This window comes from Centruroides sculpturatus, unplaced genomic scaffold, assembly GCF_000671375.1.
Source record: "Centruroides sculpturatus isolate CEXI.00-Female unplaced genomic scaffold, Cexi_2.0 scaffold1033, whole genome shotgun sequence".
NCBI classification, from domain to species: Eukaryota; Metazoa; Arthropoda; class Arachnida; order Scorpiones; family Buthidae; genus Centruroides; species Centruroides sculpturatus.
The window spans coordinates 107,180-122,148 of NW_019385308.1; the positions used below are offsets into that span (position 1 = coordinate 107,180).

At 28.4% G+C, this 14,969-nt stretch overlaps 1 protein-coding gene across 1 annotated transcript in view; it reads left to right on the top strand.

The window, feature by feature from the left end:
* Positions 1 to 5,520: 5,520 nt before the first annotated feature.
* The window catches only part of LOC111637454 (sodium/potassium-transporting ATPase subunit beta-like), an 85,516-nt gene continuing 76,067 nt past the window's right edge, over positions 5,521 to 14,969 (top strand). The window contains exon 1 of the mRNA XM_023382943.1: positions 5,521 to 5,585. The gene's annotated coding sequence lies outside the window, so the exon portion shown is untranslated. The remainder of the gene's footprint in view (positions 5,586 to 14,969) is intronic.

The window sequence follows — 14,969 nt, forward strand, 5'->3', positions numbered from 1 at the left end:
AGTAACTGTTGAAATGTAACCCATCAGTAATGTAACTAAATCCGATGATCGGGAGGAATTGCAAACCTACGTTCACCCCTGTACCACCTGTACCGATTAAGAGATATTGCATGTATGTGTGTTTATCACATTCAAATCTTTTTTCTGTACTTATTTGATTATTTCTTTATTTACAAAGGTAAAGGGGCCTGGCCGCTTAGGCATGGCTTACGCTGCTGTAAAGCGTGTAATTAAAGCATGGTATATCACATAATTCATCGTACAATTTAGTTTTAACAATTGTCACGTGACAGTTAAACCCCGGAAAATCATGTTAATTGTTTAAAGCAAAACGCGAAAATTCGCACTAATTTTTGCGTGTTAAACTATCACTTATAAAGCGAATTTCAGTATATTGAAAAATGATTAGATAAAAGGACCTTGTAAATTTTCACAGAATTACACTTGTTTATAATTAGGTAATTTACTCGATTGTTAGTTTATTCTCTTATTGTTATATACATTGCATTAAGAAAAAACGTTCTCTGGGTTAAGGTAGACAATTCTATAAAAAAGATAAAGAAGAAATTACAACAGCTTGAATTAAAACTTTCGAATTCTGCTGACCCTTCCATATCAATCTCAAAAACGAGAATCAATAACACTGATAAGAATTTACGTGGATGGCATGTAATAATCGCGTCAAGTGATAAGTCCCTTAGTAAAACTGCGACGTAAAAGGATATTCCTGCGATAAAAAACAACTGGACGTAGCACCCCCTACAGATTTCACATTGGCGAAGTATGGCCTATGTATGTAGAAAAACACTTGAAGTGACCAGTCAGGAGCATGAATTTCTACTTATACTATCGGGTTTTTGAATACTGGAAACAGCTAGTTACTTAGGGGACTGAAGAACGTCACGTGATTGACACACGTTTGTTTCTCAAAAACTTGACTCTTGTGCCAAAATACTTTTAAAACTTCTCGACTTTTCTAACGTTTTAACTTATTTTAAAACTTTTCAGTTCGGTTTTAGGTTTGTAAGTATGAAATTTTATTGATAATTTAAAAGTATAATATATGTTTTATTCTAAGTTTGTTATTTAAAATATAAAATTCAAATATTTCATAGGTTTACCTAGTTATTTCACATTTAATGTATGAAATATTCGAAGTTTGGCTGTGGTTTTAATGACATTATATACAACAATGCTCTAATCATTGTTAACTAGAAGTAGATAATTAGTTAATTATCGTTCGTAAGGAATTATCCAATAAATTAAATGCAAATCTATCTGTTTAAATAAATATTTTATCTTTAGAATAAGTATAACTAAACATTTTATAATGTATACATTTTTTTATAAGCTCTTACAAGAATATTTCAATTAAATGTTTGACATATTTCCACAACATTCCTTAATACTTGTCTCAATTTCTACTTATCCTAAAAAAAGTCACATCATGTAATATTACATTAAATAAAATATTTATCATAAATTCGAAATATATTTTTCAAAAAAAAAGATTAAATTTTCCAAAAATGTATTTTCTATTTATGGTAAATTTATGAAAAAAATATTAAATTTTCTCGGTAATCTTAGCAACCCGGTTGCAAATCAACAAAAATCCTACGCCTTGTAGTTCGTCTTTTCCGCCGATACGATGATAATGCAGAGAAGCAATCATCTAAGCGCGATGATTTGAAGTTAGCTTGATATAATTGCTTTCCGACTCTTTATTTATTTTTTATCGCAAATATTAGATTTGGAATTTCGTTCTTCAGTTTTAATCTTGCTCTTACACAATTTCTAAAAATATATATGTATTTTTTTTTCTTTTTTTTTAATCCGGAGAAGTCTAAATAAATCCGTAATCAAACTTTCCAAAGCAAACTTCACTTCACTCATTTTTTAAATATTTTTTACAGTGTAAATATCGCATTTTCATTGATGTTTTATTTAACGAGTATAACGGTAAGTTAAATAAATAAAAAAAAAGAATTCGATAAAACCATTGGCATTCACATTTCAACCAAAACTGAATTAGATGACTTTTGATCAGAACGAGAAATTGTCAAACTGCAATGAACAGTATTATGATGCGGCTATACAGAGGATTTTTTTATTGATTTTCTTCATATATGTATTGAATTAAATGGAGATTTGATAACATCACGTTTTCTCCCTTTAAGAAACTTTCATCTCTCAATATATCTTTCCTTTAGATAAAAATCTCTTCAATATAAGCAGCATTTTTGCTTTAAGAATACATTTTAAAAAGAAAATCCGTGATAAATCCTCCAGTAACTTGAAGTTTTTATTATTTTCCCTCATTTTTTTTATCTGAAAAATTGGTTAATTTTTTTTTAACTTTTGTGATTGTTTATCGTGCGAAACAGGATTTTACTCAGTAGATTGATTTGCTACCTTTTACATATCTGCAAATCAAGCGTAAAGCTATTTGTTATACCCACTCTTTATCAAGGTTTGTGCAGGATGTAAATTTCTTAAAGAAGTTACACTCAATTTAGCACAAAGGATCATCGCAATTTTGTCTTTAAAACTTTCGAATTAAGGTATAATGTCGAATTTAATCTTTCGGAAGTTGTTGTAGTTAGGGTGCTCATAGCTTTGAATAAAATCTCGCCGATTCAATAATAATTCTTTCCTAATTAAAAAATAAATAAAATTAATTTCGATACGCCAATTCGTTATTTAAACCAAGGAAAATTTAATTATAATTATGAAAATAATAATAAATGCAATTAAAATATAAGTGATTTTTCAAGAACATAATTATATTTTCCTCAAAATATTTTTTTAAATGATAATTTTATTAAACATGGACCAAGAAATTATTTTTTTATTCATTAAGGTTTTTTTTGTTAAAGATTGTTTTTTAAAAAAACATAATTATGATATTTTCTTTATCGATTTCTTAAAATGGTTATTTTCATGCACCATTTTCAATAAAATTATTTTTTTATGCAATTTATTCTCGAGGAAAAAAATTCAGTTAAACTTATTTTCTTTTCTACACAAATTATTTAAATAATTTAATTTTAAGAAAACTGTTAATAAAATAAATAAACAATCTTAGATAAAATAAGAAAAATTCGGAATTAAATTGGATTAAACAGTTAGAATTTGTTGGTCAATGAGGAGGAGATAAGCGTGGAATGCAAAGTGATAAAAGGACCTTGTAAATTTTCACAGAATTACACTTGTTTATNTCTTCTTGTAAAGTTGTAATTATTTTAATTATTTTTATTTCCAAACTGATTTTAACCAGTTCTATAGTAAGGTAACATTCCAATAGACAATATGCAAAGCTTTTTTTTCAGTTTACAGCAGTATTTATTACACTAAATTTAAGTAAAGCTTAACATGCCGATCTTGCCCCGATCTCCCCTATATACCTCATCTAAGAGTTTACTCTTTATTCATAGTGAGTGGTATAGGAGTGAATGTAGATTTGCACGTTGTAATTCAAGGCCTGTAAATATAAGTTACTGATTTTTATTAATATAAATATACTTTAGAATAAATAAGGTTTGCTAATTAATTTTATTACACTGAGGATCAAGAGACAAACACTGAAATTACTACCAAAGTGACTTAATTTAATATCTGTATATGATATTAATGTTATATATATATATACAGTATGGCATCTGGCTATATGCATAATATGTTAATATCGTTCGTACAACCAGATTAAATGTATTAAACTTTAATTATATTAAATGCACAACCGTATACAAAGAAAGTAAACGTCAATTTTCACTGAAAATACAATTAAGCTTCTTTGAATGAAAATTTGATGTTCTATAAGTAAAGCAGATTGTCTTTTGCAGGTAATTACAGGACCGTAATCACGAATAAAGATTTAAAATTTAAATAAATAAAAAATAAATCCACTAAAGAGTAAAGTCTCCTCGAGAAAATTAATTGCAATTAAAATAAAATCGTAAATATTTTAATTCTGTAGATTGAAACTTTAAATAATATGAAAGTAAATTATTAGACAAATTGTAATCCTACTGCATTATAAATGATGATCCAATTAAGCTCACAATATAACAATTAAACTAACCCGAACAGTTAAAATTCGAATAATTTTGAGTAAGTTGGCATTTAAATGGCACCATTGATTCGTGATGTTGATTTGCTATGATATAATATGTCTATATATCTTCCTTCTAATAGTGCTACTAGCAAATTATTTAGATAAAAGCGGAATTTGATGTAATCCTAAATGTCTGCCAACGAATTTGAAAATTGATGAGTGGTTTCCTCCTCCCAGTATTAAAATATAACCATTTATGATGATCGAATTGGATTTTCCTAATAATGTGTTAATGGTAACACAGGTTGATGGAATAAGGTACATGGTCGATCTGCTAAGGAAGTGCCTTCCGGAAAGACTTTCTATGGAAAACTGACCCGATTCGTGCGTTAGACATGTGAAAAACCCTAAAAACTCCACGTGGCCAACCCTTTGGTGAGGTGTTCAGTGTTTCACATGTTCAGTGAGTTTATCGACTCGGTCCCTGATGGTAACAGAGAGTTGGGGTTTGATGCGGGAAACTTATATAAAACTAAGCTAGATTTGTAAATAATATGATTTAGTTTTACAAAATCTAGAAACAATTCTAGCATTGTTAAATTTATTGGGTAATTTTATTGCATTTTGTTTCCTTAATTCATAAAATAGTTTTCTTAGACTATAAGTTGTTTTTCGATTTAACTGACAAACTATGGAGCTTACAATATACAAAGTGTATTAAAATATGTTTGAATATACTCAAACATATTTTACGACATCTATTTTAATACATTTTATTATAATATACATTGAGTAATTTATACTCATTGATCTATTCGCGAATAAAATAAAAATAGTTTTAAATATTTATGCTGCCATTTAGGATAGAAGTCTTTTGTCCGTTAAATCAGGATCTATTATATCGAGGGCATAAGGTATAAACTGAATTATTCAAATTATATTAGGGATATTGAAACGATTATAATAGGCTTGACTTTCCTTTCTTTTTCTTTCCGTTTCTCAAGGTTAAAAAACTTCGTAAATAAACGTTATATTTGAGATTTACATTGTTTAAGAGAACTTAAAAAGTGATCGGTTTGAGAAAAAATTTCGCCTTCGCGACCAATCAAGAAATGAAGAAAATCACATCAATTTCACTTAAAATCTTCGGTTCCTGCTTTTTATTTATTATATATTGCAGGGGACGACATATGTTCTTGTTCACGTTCTTTCCTTTAATTTTATTAATATGCAATTAATTTTTATTTTACACTAAATAATCTAAATAAAATATTAATTTAAACTTATTATGTATTGCAATTACCATATAATCAAATTATATTAAAATTACCGAGTATTTATCATCTATTATAATGTAGCATGAACAAATGATATAATTACGGAGTGTTAATTAAGATTTTTAAACGTTTATAATTAAAGAAAATAAAGTTTTTTTTATATTATAATAATTATACGTTTTTCTTTATAGCCCTCGCCATGCTGCCATTAACCATCGATCAAATAAACAGAAAAAAAGATGACTGCCATTAACGTAAGTAAACAACCCAATGGCATCTTACGTTATATATATATATTAAATATGTAGTAGTTTATAAGCTATTTTTAACACGTCTAGAAGCTATTCTTATCAAAATTTTAAATTACAAAAAAAGTAAAGTATAATTCGGCTTGTATGGTAGCAAAGATCGTCAAGAAAAGCGCGTGGCATCGTAGTGTAAGGAGAAAAATCCCTGGAAGGGATGGCAGACTTTGCAATCAAATCTGATCCAAGTTCACATAGTTGAAATTTCTCGAACACTTTTAATCTTTTTATACGGTCAACTGGAGCCGAAACGAAACCAACAAGGAACTACAATGGGATAACAACTTTTGTTTTCAGCCAACCGATAAATTTGGATGTAATATCCCTATCCAGGTTCTTATTCGGTCCCAAGTGTGTTTCCTTCCATCGATCGAACAAATAAAAAAGAATTTCTCATCCTAACCCAACATAACTTCTTCTGATCTTTACACTGGGATCTAATCTTAAGAGCAATTTCTTGATTATGATAGCTATTGACTCCTATGATTTTCTACTCTTTCATTTATTTTCAATTATGATAATCACTTATCATCATTAAAATTAACTTGGGTCGATTTTTCAATTCTTTTGCCGAATCAAGTTATAATTTATAATAAAGACAAAGATTTATGGCTTAGTTTAAAAAAATATGCATACCAATCTTAAGGATAAATTTATACAAACTTTAACTTAAATTTTAGCATAATAATTTGTAGCGAGAAGAATTTTTGATAAATTATCGACTTTACAGGAATAACTTAAATTAAAATTAATATTTAGAAGATGTAATATCATTCTCTGACCATAAATTAATCTAGTTTGATCCTTATCTACTAGAAACTAGATTAATGTACGTAAAATAATGATTAAAGAATCGAATCAAGGTCGAAGGTTAGAATTTTTTAGAGTTTATTTTAAGATTTAGTCCTTAATTAAAGCCATTTTAAAAGCTAAACTAGAAAAAATTTCCGCCAAGAAGTCAATTCAAATATTTAAATTTACTTATTTACTATTCATGTGACCTTAGTGACCTTTAATCAAATTTTAAAATCGAAATTTATTGCGAGTTGAGTGCGAAAGTTTAGTCGAAACAACAGATAAAATTGATTTTAAACGAATTAAGTTAGATACAAATCACCCTTAATGCTATAAAGGTAAATCTCGAATTTACGCAATTACATAAAGAATTGATTTTTATTTTTGACATATGCCTTAAATTATCATTGTTTGGTAGATTTGAAACGAGATTGAAAAGGAAAAGATCAAATCTGGTTACATTTCACGATGCACCAAGTTTAATTATGCGTAGGAATGGATCAAAATCAGTTAAAGATAAGCAAAACGAGATTTGAAGTCAGTAATCTAGATAAATTACAATGTAAATGAAGGGTCAGAAACATGGGCTTAAACGAGGATTTTCTACCAATAAACACTTCAGTTTAACTATAAACATGCAAAATTGGAGTAATGCTTGCCAAAAATCAAGAAGGAAAACCTTGTTATATGCATACAAAGTCGAAGCCAAGTTAAGATATTGGTTCCTTGTTTCTTATGTAGCATAGTAACCGTCTTCATTACTGGAGAAAAAGGACATTTCTGTGATTTATAACTCGAATTGAAAGCGTCTTGTTGGAAAATACGCGACGTTCTTATTTGTTTTTACGTTTGAAAATTTGTTTTGTTACTGATGTTTAAGAAAACATCATAAATTTTTCACATTAATGTCACAAACTAAGATCAATATACAAGATACTTCTGATATATGCAACTGTTTGATATATTACCAATAATAAACATTTTTTTTAAGCTCGTACGGATGCTTTATAATTTTCTTTCATAGATTTCTGTCATGTCTGTCATGGGTATTGTTTTTATTAAACATCCAAACGAGAATTTCCAACTAACAAAACGATTATCTTGAATTTATAGTTAACAAGAGAATTATTATTGCTCATAAAACACGATCTTAATATAAAAAAAATTAAGTGAAAAAAGATTTGTGATGATTGGATTACTAAGAAAATGCACTTATGGAGATATAAGAAGCTTCGATGATGGATTTTTTTTAAATATATGTCCTAAATTTTAAAATGTAAATATGTTTCTTTTTTAAAATAAATTCTGGATGAGAAATTTTGTTATAAAAAATAAATAGAGAGAAGTAGATAAAAGCTTTTATGATAAATAACTATTTAATTATTTTTTAACATGTTAATCCTGTATAAATTCTAAGCTATATTAAAGCGTATGTCAGTTAAATATCTAAAAAGTTTCTCAAAAGTTATTTACGACATCAATTTTGTCTATTTTTTTTAATTAAAAGAAGTAAATTCTCTAGTTAAATTTATAAAACATATTAAAAACATGTACTGTACAGGATGACTCAATAGTTAGTTAATCAGTGCATCTCTCCATTGAAAACGACTAAATTACAAACGCGTTTGTTCCAAACCAGCTTTTATCTCGGTTAATCGATTTCTGGGCCACCCTGTAAATATCTGTTTAAAACATACTTTAAAAAGCTAACTGAATTGAGATATGTTTAGAAAAATTAAGGTGTAGGCAAGTATTAAAAGTTCAGACTAAAGTACAATAAGATTATTATCATCATCTTTTTGTTTTTGATTCCTATGGAATGGGGCAACGCAACGCATAGGTCTGCAAGGGGATGCCTCCCAGGAAGGTTTTTTTATGGAAATTTGTCCTATTTCGGCAATACACACTTGAACGACAATTTTTTTCAAATTGCAGCCCAATAAAACCCAGAAAACTCCACATGACAGCCCATTGTCCAGGAGCGAACCCGCGACTTCAGTGTTCAGTGATTTTATTCACTCTGTCATTGATGGACCTAAAATTATTTTATTGAATAGTTTTCAATAGATTTAGGGAGATACTTTTTTAAATATATTATTACTAATATTGCTTTTTATAGAGATATAAATATTTTAAAAGATAACTATATCCATTCTCATGTATGAGTAAATTAGCCTATTCATGGAAATAGCAGATAAAATTAAAATTACATCAATTAATATATTAAAAAATCATCAACTTTAATCGATTTGTATGTAAACTTCTTACAAATAAACTAATTAACAAATTTTAAAAATTCAATTAATCTCCATAAATCACCGCTTAAAGTTTAAAGCTTAGAAAAGAGGATTGAAATTTTCAAAAGTTTTATACGAAAATATTCGAGACGATGCACCGAACAATAGTATAATATTTGTTAGACAATGAAGATAGCTTATCCGTCTCTGCCACGTTGTTTTAGAAACTCGGACCATAAATTTCGTTGATGTTGTGACATTGAAAGAATCGAGTGACCTTTTCCAACTTTTCAATGACTCTTGTATTTGCTTTTATGTCAATCATAACTTCTTTTTTAAAGTTTTATAAGTATTATAAGTTGTGTGTTGTAGTATGGTAGAAAGACACGTTTCTACCAGAGGGATTCGAATTCGATTACAGTTAAAGAGTATCATCAAGATGAAGGAGTATAATTTAAAATGATTCTAACGAATATCTTTCATGTTTATATTACTGTAATATCTAAAAATTGGATTGGAATAGAGATAAAAAAAACTAGTTTTTAATTTAGTGGAAAAAACTCTGACTGAGTAAATAAAAACCTCTGAACACTGGTCGCGGGTTGGCGCCTGACAAACGGACTGGCACATGGACTGGTGTTCGATGATTTTATCCACTCGTCTAGATAATGGGCTTAAAAAATTGGATAAATTATTATTACAAGTTCTCACTAGACATTATAAAATTAGGAACAGTATACTTTATTCGAATACAATGAGGACTTCTTGAAGAAAGAATAATTTGTCCAATTTTTAATTATTTTAATGAACATCCATTAATTCAAAAAAAAGCTCAAAAAAGCGAAAATTTTTAATTATATTTTTAAGTACTTTTCTCCTTGCTCTTACAACTAGATTTTCAAATGAATGTAAAGTTTTAGAACTTAAAAAATTTATAAAAAAGAGTTAAGCATAGTGGAGAATTGAATTATTGATTATGTAGGTTTGCATGGACGTCCTCAGAAAATTTACCAGGGCGCCAAAGGGTACCTTGGAGACAAATGATTACATTAATAAATTTTTAATATTTTTGAATTTTTTTCACAAGTAAATTATAGAATAGTATTGCATCAATACAAAGATAGATAAAGTGTCCCACGGTCGAGAATATAGGGTTATATATCTCAATCACTTTTACGATTATAATTTCTGGAATTTTTATTCGATCCTAGGAAAGTCAAGTGCCCCGTTAGCCCCTCTGCGGACGGCCATGTAGGTTTGTGTGTAAAATTTTAAGCTTATTTTTGGTTAAGAGCTACCTATGACACCTCTCTATTCCTTTCTAACGACGCTTCTGGATTTAGCAAGATGTGATAGGAAGTAAATCTTTGCATTTTAATTTACAAACCTCTGAACCACGGTTTCTGACAAAGATATATAAAAATGGTCGTTGTTGGTAGGTAGCCGTTGTATTTAATAACCGCTTTTTTATTTTAATCTTATTTAAAGCTAAATTATCGTATTTGCAAGTATATTTATATTTATATGTAAAAAATGGCATCTTCTAGTTCAGTAGTAGATAACAAGCTATTATCATATCAGTTCTCGTAACAAGATTTACGTTTATTTATACATCTTCACGCGATTTAATACTGTTTTTAACCGCATTTAACTAATATATTAATAGAAAAATAAATTGTTGATCAAAATAAAATTTAATTTATTATTCATTTTCTCCAATTTCAAGCTTCCAAAAGTTAACAACAAAGAATAATTGAAGTTACTAGTAGAAGAAGCTGATAATATCATAACGTTGTAACACAATTAAAACAGTTTATAAAAATTCATTCTTAAGTGCCATTTATATCGTGATATTTTTGTTTACGTAATAGAAACAGTAAGATGCTGAGATGTTCTCTTAAAGATCTCACCGTTACAGATCAGTAATTAAAGAGCATTTAAGAGTTCTCCATTAAAGAAAAATGTCGTTACACCTACTTCTGAATACATAAGCCTATTACACGCAGCTGTTACTGACTCCAACGGGATATAACGGGAAAAATAAAAATAATAAGGTCGAATCACTAAAGATGATACCTTTTACTACAAGAGAGAGAGAAAAAACTTGTTTTGTAAGTTTCTCACATTTTCAATTCGTGAATTTTATTATTTTATTTTGAAGAGTTAAATTGTAACTACAAAATCCTTATATGTAATTTTAAATTAAAATTTAAAATTTTTATGAAGAAAGAGTGAATTGTTTTTTCCCTTAATTCTTTCCGCCCTCTGGGCACTAAAAAGGCCTTTTCTCATACCCATCGTAGAAGTTTAGTAGTCCACAATGGAACAGCCGGGTAGTGGGAGTTTGGTTTCATCGGATAAAGCTACCTAACACTCGGACGAATGCTTCTCGGGTGCTTAGTCTCGATTTATGGGAGTAACAACACGAACATGTCGGGAGTGTCACGTGTCACGAACTCGTTCAGTGAATGGTCTCAATGGACGACTTAGAACCATGTGATATTCTCATAATCGAGACTAAACATCCCGGAAGGACCTTCTGCCCCTATTTAATTAATACACACGTGAATAAAACCCAGAAAACTCCGCATAGCAGCCCGTTGGTCTGGCACAAACCCACGATTAGTGTTCAGTGCCTTTATTCACTCGGCACTGGTGAATGAGGGGAACATATCCGGGACTTACCGTCCAAGAACAATTCTTGCTTGCCCGGATTCGATTCCAGCATCCCCAGAGCTGTATGTCTATGTCTTAAGAGGTTAACTCTTCGGCCATCTGGCCAGATATTAAAATATACATTAATAAAAGTTGTAATAATAATAAAAAACTAATTTAACAAGAATGAAATAGAGGTGAAAAGGGCATATTTATCGAGTTATTTGTTTCTATAAATAAAATAATACAGAAATATTTGATCTCCATCTACAAAGTAAATATAATTCAATAAAGCTTATGTTTAATTCATATGCTGTTGAAGTACTGTACTAGCTGATAAGCATTTAAATATAAAATTGTTAAATATTTAATTATCCATCATTTGTTTAAGAATTTATCATTGCAACAACAAAAATGAATTAAATGTAAAATTTGTTGAATTATTATATTTATTTTCACATAGTTTTTAAGATGGAAATTAGATATAATTAGATATTTCTATGCAATTTTTTTTTTAATTATAGTTATTATTTACATTTTGTTTTAACGGATTAGAATATATTGATGTAATACTTCAGTTCTTGCGAGAAGGTATAGGATACGTTCATATAGTATTTGTTTTTTATTACAGCTGTGAAGTACAGAGTTAAGTAGCTCCATACTTAGTAAAGAAATAAGAGACCAATTACAGTCGAACCTCCCAATAACGGCCACCTATAAACAGAGGCCATTTTTTTTCAGGAACTTATTTATTTTCTTTAAGAAGAATGCATATAAAATTTTTAAAAATCCAGCAACTGGTTGCGTAACTTTTCCGGCTGTTATAAGATTTTATTTAAAAACTTTTTTATTATTAGTCACAATAAATAAAATTGTGTGTGGTGCCATCTGTTATTCAATTTTATTATAAAAACTTTTTAAGCTTCATGCCATTTTATAATAATTAAAAATATAATTTTCAGAGTATCGATGGGTTTTATAAAAAATTGTAAATGCTAAAAACGAGTAAAATCTTCATTAAGTTCGACTTCTGTCGAGATAGGACACATAACCCCACTCTATCTTACCACCCCCTCGACATTTTACCACCAAAATTTAATAACATTTATGCCCTTACGTACAAGCTACCATGTCAAATTTCGTTACTTAATCTTTACCCTATCCTGAGATATTAAACGAAACAGATGCGAACATACACACGAACACACCCACACATACACATCCACGGAATTTTCCCATTTTTTTTACTTTTTTGGGTTTAGGAGGTCTCAAAATGTGGAGATTTTCAAAAAATACAGAGGGTCAAAGTTGACACGATTCCAATACTTTCCCTTATATACAGTGAAACCTATGTAAACCAAACTCCTATTTCGTTGTGTTTCTACGAATTTTTCCTGTTTAGGAAGCATTCCGTTTTATTAAAGTTCAATTTTGGACAGGTTTTATTTATACATAACAGCCGGGAAAGTAAAACGGCCATTACTTTGAAGTTTGACTGTATATTAAAACAAACAACAAAATAAATATTAATAATTGAATAACTTTATAATTTTAATTTTTAATAACTTCACGTATCAACGGAGCGCCATGTATTTCGGTCTGGTATTTACGAGATACTGAAAACACTTGCTAGAATGATTCGTTTCATTGTGTTTTTGTGTAATCTTTGAAGAAGAAAACTATTTTTTTTTTTTCAAATTTTTATTAGTTTAAAAGTATAATACAATTTTAACGCTTTTTAAAATATATCTGAGGCCTTAAACAGATAACTTTCCGGATCTCTCTGGATCACTGAAACACCCTGGGAGTATAAGATTAATATTTGCTGTACTGTATGTAAGTTTACAATACTAGACTAATTATTAATTTTAAAATTATATAAAAGTAATTAAAATAAATATGATATTTTATTGCAAGAATTATACTGATATTTTATATCATAGTATAATTTTCGCTTAAACACTGGTAGTTGTTTGCAGGTTCGTACCTTACCAATGGGCTAGCCAAGTGAAGTTACCCTGGTTTCTTCATGTGTTTAACATCTAAATAAGGACCTGTTTCTCATAGAAAGTCCTCCCGAGAGACAGAATGCTCATGTATTACGTTGCCTTAACACACAATCCAATTCAATGTATTGATTCTTGTGTTCAAATGTGTCATACATGTCAAAAGTTCGGCAGTTCTCTCAATAAACTGTTGAGATAAATAAGATCTTTATCATTAAATAAAATCAAAATTTTGATTAAAAGAAAGTAAATTTCTAAAAGGACATTTTAAGTATTTTGATATATTAATTCAATTTTAATTAATTTAAAATTTATTTTAGTACAAAAGAAGTTTTTATTATAATGTAAAATTGTTAACAGTGATAAATTCTTTTGAAATTTCCAGATTTATTAATAAAAATGCTTTATAAATTGCTTATGCTTTATAAAAAGACTTTTAGTGTTTTTGATAGAATTATTCCACAAATTTCATTACTTTAGAAAATGTTTATGATAAAAAAATTTTTACTATAAAAAACTATATTTATCCTCTTTTTTAAATTCCTTTAAGCTTTGAGTTATTGGATGACTTTAATCGTTGTAGCTAGTAATAAGCTATAGAATCATATTAGAAACAAATCAAAAAACTCTAATTTTAAAACGATTATATCTAAAAAATTGACTTTTACCTAAAATTTTCTCTTATAAAATACTTTAAATGATTATTGGGGAAAGCCAGGTTTTGAGTTATTCATAGATTTACTGGTACACTTAGTGATTCAATGCCTGAAATGCTTGAAATATATCGTGTTTCAACGTACTAAAAGGAATTTATTTTTAAACAATTTCTTTCTAAAAGTATTAATTTTTAAATACCAGTTTAAATAGAGTTTTCTTCGAAAATTGACAATTCAACCTACAAATACGATTAAGAGAAAAGTGAGAAGGTGATTTAAACACTTTCTAACTTTAATTCGTATTCATTTTTTATTTAAAACGTTAATTTCGTTGAAAAATAAATATAAAAAATTAAAGTCTGAAACTGTATTTATATTGAAATTTTTAATAAATGATAAATTGTTTGTCGATGAGGATGATTCGTGATTAGTTGATGATAGTTTTTGAATATAAAATGAAAATTTTTAATTTGAAATGCATTATAATATAAGAAATGCTTGTAATTCTTATATCTTAATTAGAAAACAGAAAATTCGAAACTATACAATATAAAAAAATCACCAGTCAAAACCAGAAACTGTCAAACATAAGATCTAGTTAACTCATAGTACTAAAAGGGGACTAGTACTATAGGTTAGATCCTTTTGTGTTGGACAGTTACTGGTTTTGACTGCTGGTGTTTTCTATCCTTTACGTGGTTAGGCTTTTTATATGGTTACAGGCTGAAGTCCTTTGTGCTAGTCAATCATTCAGTTAAAGCACAAGTTCTTTCTGTGGTTAGTCTTTTTAGTCCAAATGCTATTTATAATCTTTTTTACCAATTTGTCTTTTACTAGATATATATCTATTGATTAAAATTTTATTATAACTTTTGTATTCTTTTCTGTAGATAATAATAATACAGTCCAGCATAAACTTATCAGAAACTACCTGAGAGTGTGGCATTCTTTACTACAAACTAATGACAATAAGGACTATTGCAT